This window comes from Salvelinus fontinalis, chromosome 23 (assembly GCF_029448725.1).
Source record: "Salvelinus fontinalis isolate EN_2023a chromosome 23, ASM2944872v1, whole genome shotgun sequence".
Lineage (NCBI taxonomy): Eukaryota > Metazoa > Chordata > Actinopteri > Salmoniformes > Salmonidae > Salvelinus > Salvelinus fontinalis.
The window spans coordinates 36,232,295-36,239,538 of NC_074687.1; the positions used below are offsets into that span (position 1 = coordinate 36,232,295).

At 45.7% G+C, this 7,244-nt stretch overlaps 1 protein-coding gene across 2 annotated transcripts in view; it reads right to left on the reverse strand.

The window, feature by feature from the left end:
• LOC129821210 (1-acyl-sn-glycerol-3-phosphate acyltransferase gamma-like) overlaps positions 1–6,700 on the reverse strand; it is a 31,083-nt gene extending 24,383 nt beyond the window's left edge. For both annotated transcript variants that reach the window (XM_055878591.1, XM_055878592.1), the window contains exon 1: positions 6,473–6,700. The gene's annotated coding sequence lies outside the window, so the exon portion shown is untranslated. The remainder of the gene's footprint in view (positions 1–6,472) is intronic.
• Positions 6,701–7,244: the final 544 nt, after the last annotated feature.

The following is a 7,244-nucleotide window of genomic DNA, read 5'->3' on the forward strand; positions in this document are numbered from 1 at the left end:
ACAGCTGCCTCTCCTCAATCACCTGGTTGCAGGTTCACTGGGGGATATGGTTATGTATGGCCATAGGAGCCATCTATTCTACAAAAACCAGGAAAGGTCAAATTAGGATTTGAGAAAACCATTAGCCCACATCTGGCCAACAAGTGACAAGATTCTCAAAGTCCATTTGATACAACTGCCTGGGTCGTAACAAACATGTAGAACATACCAATGAGGGGATTAAAGATGGGATATGAGCCGACTACTCTTGAAGCTCCCCAAGTAAAATGCCAGGCACCCATTGAAGTCACAGAACTGGTCCAGATATCTACCGGAGGCCATCTGAACGACCCTGGTTTGTGGCTTGTCCACCCCCCCCCCCCCCCCCTTCCCAGTATGACTTACCAGTAGACGTAGTAGCCCATAGCCAGGACCACCAACGCCCCACAGATCCCGGTGAAGATCATCACCGCACTCTGATTCAGCATATTGACCTTTTGTGTATCCCACCAAAATAAAAATTAAAAAGTTGAATAAAACCGATCGGGAAGACAGCGGATTTGTCACTCACAGCCTATTCTGCTGCACAGCCATGGTAATCCCTCAGAGGGAACTAAGGAGAATATGATGAAAGCTGTAACTCAACCAGATCCCACTGGATGAGGTGTAGGTAGGAGGGGAGATCCCACTGGATGAGGTGTAGGTAGGAGAGGGGAGATCCCACTGGATGAGGTGTAGGTAGGAGAGGGGAGATCCCACTGGATGAGGTGTAGGTAGGAGAGGGGAGATCCCACGGAAAACTGCCCACTCAGCGCAAGAGATGAGTGTGGTCCCCGGACGACACTACAATGGGCCAAAATAACTAAAGTCCAACAAAGATGACCCAGAGGAACAGTGCACCTCCAACTACCAGTCCACTTCAATTCAGACTCACTGGATGAAGCTAATGAGAGCTAGGTAGGCAAGAATGGCCAGTGTCTCCCTTCTAGAGGACAGGCATACATGTAAGCAGTATCTTACATGCCTTACTCATCTCTAATCCTCAGTAGATCAGATTAGCACTGATTAGGGAGCTACAGGCACCCTGGATAAGTCACTTCAAATTTCCATCAACCTGGAGGGGGCTGGGTTCTCCTGGAAAGGGGTGGAGTTAGCATGGCAGAACCTGCCGTGGTAACAGTTTGACTACAAGTTGTTGGTTCTGGCTTTACTCTGCCGTTGGCTACCAACCAGTGCCACTCAAGAAAGGTCTGGAGAAATTCTCAGAGCTAGGTTAACAGCTAGCTCCTTAACTAATTTGCAGCAAGTGTCTTCTTGGTTTCTTGTTGCGGTTTGTTTTGTTCTCTGAAGACATGGTAGGCTAAATAAAAACTTGTCCAGATGGCAGCTATTTCAGCCACATCATTAAAAAGTAAAGGCAGCTCATTCTCCTCACAAATAGCCCGACCAAGAAGAGAGGGCAAAGCTGGCCGCCGGGGAAGCTAACATGAGCCCTTGGGTTGGACATACAGTACCAGCAGTGCACGACAATAACGGTGGTCCGCTTACCCAGGGCAAGTTAAAAATGTTGGACAAGCAGATTATAGATTTAAATTGTCCAATAGACAAGTTAAAAAAAAAAGTTACGCAAAAATCCCAATATCAAACAATTAGGCTACTCCGATCGGAATTGGATCAAAGGGTCTTTTAATCATGCAGTTGAGATCAAAGCAAGGTTAGCTAACTCCTATGCTGTCAAGATCTCCCCTGAACATTTTACCCTTACAAATAGATAAACATCTTAGGTACCAAACCAAACGTAGCAATTTGATGCCTGGTTCATTGAATGGAATGATTTTACAAAAATTATTTGGTTGTAATTGTAATGTTGCAGGTTGGACAACCATCCTCCAGGACAGTCCAGGAGAGCTACTAGGTGTGTAGGCTTCACGAAGATCAAACATGCACATCATCCAGTTAGCTAGCGACATTTCAAAGAGATGCTTTAAATTATTAATTTTAGTACTGGTGCAATTTAATAAAATGTACTGTACAGAATCGCCAAGGCACGCAGAAGGAGAGTCTGTCATCCCACCGGGTTACTTTAGTGCAATGTACACATGCCAAGTCAGCTATACTTGCCTCGATCTGACCGAAAGCTTGATTGCATGAATGTTGTATAATACATTCTGCAGTCAAACTTTTTTCATTATGTAATCCTAAATGTTTTGTTCCACACAAATCCACTAAAGTTCGACATTTACCATTTGCTTATATTTATGTAAGGTCTACACATACGGTTTAATCACATTTTCAATTAAATGTATTTATAAAGCCCTTTTAACATCAGTCGATGTTGTCCAATCTTTACTTCCGGGCGCCGAGCGAGATGGCTGCCTCGCTTCGCGTTCCTTGGAAAATATGCAGTATTCTGTTTTTTTATGTGTTATTTCTTACATTGGTACCCCAGGTGATCTTAGATGTCATTACATACAGTCGGGAGGAACTACTGAATATAAGATTAACGTCAACTAACCACCGTTCCTACCAGGAATATGACTTTCCCGAAACGGATCCAGTGTTTTGCCTTCCACCCAATACAATGGACCTGAACCCAGCCGGCGAAGCTACTCGACGCCGTAAAAGGGGAAAACGTAGCGGTCTCCTGGTCAGGCTTCGGAGACGGGCACATCGCGCTCCACTCCCTAGCATACTACTCGCCAATGTCCAGTCTCTTGACAATAAGGTCGATGAAATCCGAGCACGGGTAACTTTCCAGAGAGACATCAGGGATTGCAACGTGCTCTGCTTCACGGAAACATGGCTAACTCAAAAGACGCTAACGGAGTCGGTGCAGCCAGCTGGTTTCTTCACGCATCGCGCAGACAGAAACAAACATCTTTCTGGTAAGAAGAGGGGCGGGGGGGTATGCCTCATGATTAACGAGACGTGGTGTGACCATCATAACAACACTCAGGAACTCAAGTCATTCTGTTCACCTGATCTAGAACTCCTCACAATCAAATGTCGACCGCATTATCTACCAAGGGAATTCTCTTCGGTCATAATCACAGCCGTATATATTCCCCCCCAAGCAGACACATCGATGGCCCTGAACGAACTCTATCTGACTCTCTGTAAACTGGAAACCACACACCCTGAGGGTGCATTCATCGTAGCTGGGGATTTTAACAAGGCTAATCTAAAAACAAAACTCCCTAAATTCTATCAGCACATCGATTGTCCTACCAGGGCTGGCAAAACTCTGGACCATTGTTATACTAACTTCCGCGACGCATATAAGGCCCTCCCCCGCCCTCCTTTCGGAAAAGCTGACCACGACTCCATTTTGTTGATTCCAGCCTACAAACAGAAATTAAAACTACAAGCTCCCGCGCTCAGGTCTGTTCAACGCTGGTCCGACCAATCTGATTCCACGCTTCAAGACTGCTTCGATCACGCGGATTGGAATATGTTCCGCACCGCGTCCAACAACAACATTGAAGAATATGCTGATTCGGTGAGCGAGTTCATTAGGAAGTGCATTGACGATGTCGTACCCACAGCAACGATTAAAACATTCCCAAACCAGAAACCGTGGATTGACGGCAGCATTCGCGTGAAACTGAAAGCGCGAACCACTGCTTTTAACCAGGGCAAGGTGACCGGAAACATGACCGAATACACACAGTGTAGCTATTCTCTCCGCAAGGCTATCAAACAGGCTAAGTCCCAGTATAGAGACAAAATTGAATCGCAATTCAACAGCTCAGACACAAGAGGTATGTGGCAGGGTCTACAGTCTATCACGGATTACAAAAAGAAAACCAGCCCCGTCGCGGACCAGGATGTCTTGCTCCCAGACAGGCTAAATACCTTTTTTGCCCGCTTTGAGGACAATACAGTGCCACTGACACGGCCCGCTACCAAAACCTGCGGGCTCTCCTTCACTGCAGCCGAGGTGAGTAAAACATTTAAACGTGTTAACCCTCGCAAGGCTGCAGGCCCAGACGGCATTCCCAGCCGCGTCCTCAGAGCATGCGCAGACCAGCTGGCTGGTGTGTTTACGGACATATTCAATCAATCCTTATCCCAGTCTGCTGTTCCCACATGCTTCAAGAGGGCCACCATTGTTCCTGTTCCCAAGAAAGCTAAGGTAACTGAGCTAAACGACTACCGCCCCGTAGCACTCACTTCCGTCATCATGAAGTGCTTTGAGAGACTAGTCAAGGACCATATCACCTCCACCCTACCGGACACCCTAGACCCACTCCAATTTGCTTCCCGACCCAATAGGTCCACAGACGACGCAATCGCAACCACACTGCACACTGCCCTAACCCATCTGGACAAGAGGAATACCTATGTGAGAATGCTGTTCATCGACTACAGCTCAGTATTTAACACCATAGTACCCTCCAAACTCGTCATCAAGCTCGAGACCCTGGGTCTCGACCCCGCCCTGTGCAACTGGGTCCTGGACTTCCTGACGGGCCGCCCCCAGGTGGTGAGGGTAGGTAACAACATCTCCACCCCGCTGATCCTCAACACTGGGGCCCCACAAGGGTGCGTTCTGAGCCCTCTCCTGTACTCCCTGTTCACCCACGACTGCGTGGCCATGCACGCCTCCAACTCAATCATCAAGTTTGCGGACGACACTACAGTGGTAGGCTTGATTACCAACAACGACGAGACGGCCTACAGGGAGGAGGTGAGGGCCCTCGGAGTGTGGTGTCAGGAAAATAACCTCACACTCAACGTCAACAAAACAAAGGAGATGATTGTGGACTTCAGGAAACAGCAGAGGGAGCACCCCCCTATCCACATCGACGGGTCAGTAGTGGAGAAGGTGGAAAGTTTTAAGTTCCTCGGTGTACACATCACGGACAAACTGAATTGGTCCACCCACACAGACAGCGTTGTGAAGAAGGCGCAGCAGCGCCTCTTCAACCTCAGGAGGCTGAAGAAATTCGGCTTGTCACCAAAAGCACTCACAAACTTCTACAGATGCACAATCGAGAGCATCCTGTCGGGCTGTATCACCGCCTGGTACGGCAACTGCTCCGCACACAACCGTAAGGCTCTCCAGAGGGTAGTGAGGTCGGCAGAACGCATCACCCGGGGCAAACTACCTGCCCTCCAGGACACCTACACCACCCGATGTCACAGGAAGGCCATAAAGATCATCAAGGACAACAACCACCCAAGCCACTGCCTGTTCACCCCGCTATCATCCAGAAGGCGAGGTCAGTACAGGTGCATCCAAGCAGGGACCGAGAGACTGAAAAACAGCTTCTATCTCAAGGCCATCAGACTGTTAAACAGCCACCACTAACATTTAGCGGCCGCTGCCAACATACTGACTCAACTCCAGCCACTTTAAAAATGGGAATTGATGGAAATTATGTAAAAATGTACCACCAGCCACTTTAAACAATGCCACCTAATATAATGTTTACATACCCTACATTACACATCTCTTATGTATATGTATATACTGTACTCTATATCATCTACTGCATCTTGCCATCTTATGTAATACATGGACCACTAGCCACTTTAAACTATGCCACTTTATGTTTACATACCCTACAGTACTCATCTCATAGGTTTATACTGTACTCTATACCATGTACTGCACCATTGCCTATGCCGTTCTGTACCATCACTCATTCATATATCTCTATGTACATATTCTTTATCCCTTTACACTTGCGTGTATAAGGTAGTAGTTGCGGAATTGTTAGGTTAGATTACTTGTTGTTATTACTGCATTGTCGGAACTAGAAGCACAAGCATTTCGCTACACTCGCATTAACATCTGCTAACCATGTGTATGTGACTAATAAAATTTGATTTGGATTTGATTTGGACGTGGATAAATCCAACATATGCACCATACAGAACTATGCCCAAATGCTGCAAGGCAACGCAGCGTTCCATTGGAAATGTATGGACTTCTGGTGTACCAAAACGTAACTACGCTCTGTCTGATCGAGGCATGACAGAGCAACACATGCGGTGTCAACGTCGAAAAGTGAGCGATACCCACAATTTCCCAATGTAACGTTACAATTCCTGTAAATCACAAAACCAAGCAAAATGTGCATCAGGAATTGCATATTATTATTTTTTTTACACAAGATAGTTACTGTATGTTTGTGATATGAATTTTGCTAATAACTACCTAACAGGATTGAAGCCAACTACATAGCTTTCCCAATAAATACGTTGATTGCTCATTAAACTTACTGTTAGCGAAATACTGTTGGCTAGCCAATTACACAAACACAACGTTACATGGGACCAATCCACCTAGCTATTCGTCTGGAAAACGAATACGTGATTGTAATGACGTAAATTAGCATGTAAGGTATAACACTTAGCAATCAAGCTTTCTGTTACCTACCTAGCTAACTGGTAGTTAGCACCAAACATCAGAAGAATCGCGCTTACTAGCCAGTAAGCTAACGTTACCCCATGCTGTCACTCGCCGTGATAATGTTAACGTTACCTGATTTCTGCGTGTGATGAGTCTCCGTATTTGTTCCAGTTTTGAAGATGCAAGCTTCTTAGTTAGTTCAAAACTAGTGCAGCCACTTTGGATTCTTCTGTATTCCAAGCTAAATTATTATCAGTAGCTAGCTAGCCAGCTAATTCACTCATCAGGGTGGTTGCTATGCTATTGTTTGTCGCTGAAAGGACCAACTGAGGTATGAAAGAGCAGAGCTGAGACGATATCAAACTTCCGGTCCGGCCCCTCAACCATATTCGGAATGAAACAGTTCATGTCAGTTGGCGGTTCCCATGAATATCTTTTTTTGATTGAGTTTTATTAGGATTCCCATTACCCGACGCCAATGTCGACAGCTAGTCTTACTGGGGTCCGACACATAACAAAAAATACAATACAGACTAAATAATTTACTATTTACATACATTAAAAACATTAACATGTAGTCTGTGCTTAATTTGTGCCGGATCCTGCACCTTTCAGTTTTAGACTGTTTCGTTCCAGAACCCATTTTCTAGGATCCGGTACCTCTCGTGGCATGAACAATACTTTTCACTGTTTGCTATGTAAACAATAAATTAATAAAATAAAAGCAATCAGAGTTAGGCCAATTCAAGTTGACTCCTCTGTACTTCTCCTGACTGCCCCATAAAAAATATAATGTGAAAACATACCAGATAATTGATTCGTGTTGGGCCGGCCCGGGTTTGTAATTTGCGCAGCATTGTAGCCTATATAGACCAACGCGTGGACATTGATGTGGTGAGAGAGA